This window comes from Penaeus vannamei, chromosome 3 (assembly GCF_042767895.1).
Source record: "Penaeus vannamei isolate JL-2024 chromosome 3, ASM4276789v1, whole genome shotgun sequence".
In the NCBI taxonomy this organism is placed as follows: Eukaryota; Metazoa; Arthropoda; class Malacostraca; order Decapoda; family Penaeidae; genus Penaeus; species Penaeus vannamei.
Window position 1 is genome coordinate 27482207 of NC_091551.1, and position 2500 is coordinate 27484706.

At 30.9% G+C, this 2500-nt stretch overlaps 1 protein-coding gene across 1 annotated transcript in view; it reads left to right on the top strand.

Annotated features, from left to right (window-relative positions):
- LOC113810959 (WD repeat, SAM and U-box domain-containing protein 1) overlaps positions 1-2500 on the top strand; it is a 33091-nt gene that overhangs the window by 712 nt on the left and 29879 nt on the right. The window lies entirely within an intron of this gene.

The following is a 2500-nucleotide window of genomic DNA, read 5'->3' on the forward strand; positions in this document are numbered from 1 at the left end:
TAAATGGAACCACATCCGTTTGAAACAAAATTAATAAACATGAATGTAAATCAACCTAAGAATATTTAGTTGCCATATTCTGTGGGTTTTATCCACTTGTAACTGCTTCTTTTATAATATTGATAGATATATCAATACAAAAATTCAGAATTACCTGGAAATCACTATTCAACATATCTTGGTTGTAATATCTTCATTTACTTTATTGTTAAATAAATAATTTTAACATGGGCTTTCCAACTGGTTTATTTCTTTTTCATTTTTCTATTTAGAAACATATGCAAACACTTCATTAATATCTAAGACCATAACTACATCTCAAGTAAAAAAAATAACTTGCATAAGGTTTATTTAGGTTCATTCTACTTTAAATAAGGATTTTAACTATTTATTGGTGGCATTTTTATATTGTTTGCATTCTATTAATTTGTAATTGCAGTGATCCATGTTCGATAGCCTACTACTAGTCTAAACTTCAGCATAGTGAATGGTGCAACAGTTTGCAGTTACCAAGGCCTACTGCTTCATGGTTTGGGACAGACTAAAATTCCTCAGCCGCTTATGTTCGGAAAGCTTAGACTGGGTCTTAATTTAAGGGTAATCACCAAATAGATCATGATCAATAAGCATTATCTTAACAGACTGTACACAGTGGAGGTTTGTTGGACTTTACTAGAGTTCCAAGAGGCATGTCAGCTATTTCAAATGGTTTTTGATAATATTTGAGATTAGCTTTGAACATAATGTTTCAGCTTTCCACAAAATAAACTTTTTAATGTAGTAAATTATTTCATAGATTAATGAAATATTATAGCAGTTTCTTTGAAATAAATGAGCAATGCATGCAGCTGGATGTGACGAGGATTGAAATGCAGATATAAATCATCTTTGTATAGCAATACTGTTTTTCATTTTGTCTACAAAGATTTAAAAGTTTTATGTGTAGAGACATGAAAAATCTAAGTTAAAATATGGTTTGCCTGTGGGTACCCTATACACATATAAAGTTGACAGATATCTAATAGTTCCTTTTTTTAAGTGCTACACATCACAGATTATCTCATTACTCATATTTATTAGGTATTTCAGTTTTCAGTAAGCAAAAGAAAACGATACTGTATTGTACATCATTACTATTTTCTCAATGACTTTCTTTGCTTTTTTTTTTTTTATCTTAAACCTTATATACATAGAAAGTTCATATCAATTTAACAATCCCAGTTTTCAAAGATTCTGCATGTCAGATTGTCTATTACTCTATATATTTATTAGGCATTTCAGTTTCTGTCACAGTTTTCGCTTTCATTAGAAGAAAATATGCAGTACATAATGACTACTTTCTTTTGCGCTTTATTTACTGTACATTTGATTTATATTTGATATTTGACTCTAGAGAACTAGATGAAATTTTACCTGATTAATGCAGTGGCTTTAAGTTTCCCAACATGTTACATTAACTGATGAGTATGATAACTTGCAGATTACTATATCTTTACCTTTTTTTTTTTTTTTTTTTTTTTTTTGCTATGTCTTCAAAGTTTGGATTGTATAGAAGTAAAGAGACTGTCAAGATAAAAAAAGGAAGAAATGAACAAAAATGTGAGAGTATTTAATGATATGATTACAGAGAAAAAAAAAATGCTGATTTGAGATACTTTTTTTTTTCTGATCATAGAATGTGTACCATGAGGAATAACAGAAAACGGAAGTAGGAGTGCATTTTCTGGTGGTGCGTGGCATTACCTCGGTTAGTCCCAAGCCTCAAGGGAAACCCTCCCCATTGATTTACCTGGGAATGGTAGGTTTTCATTAGCTTCAAGATAGAAGCTATGGGTCTATACAGAACATGCAGATAAGATTTCATGGTCGTCTGTTTAAGTGTCTGGGTCTTTGCAACTTATTAAAATCAACTGTATTTTTCTATGCACGTAAGAGTACTGAGCTTAAGCTTATTCACATCAACCTTTAGGAGGAAGTCGCTGGTACGAAAATAAACAAATGATATGAATTTTTTCAAACCTTATAAATTTATTTGATATTTCAACTGTAGCACTGAACACACAAATGAAAGATGAATAGATTCTCCTTTTTATTTACAGTGGTTGTTTAATTGTGGTTTTGGTTACATGACACAGATAGTGATGTTGCCAAATAATTATCATGGTAAGAGTCATTTGGTAATATGAGTCAGTAGGTATTAATTATAATTTAGGACCAGGTGATGTTAGTGAACTGAAGGGAGTGGCAGGTAAGAAGACACAATAGACGGGGCTGTGTGAGGCTATGGATTGATTATGGATTACATAACTTGTTATATAAGCTTGATATGCCTTGCTTTTAACTCAAGGTAAAACTTTACAATTCTGCAACTAGCCAGAATTCTTAATACTTACAGAGTATACAATAAACCTGTGGATGCATAGATATACAATTATACATATTCATACTCACATTATATAAATACAATATTTACAAGAAGAAAGCACACGCTTATAGATGT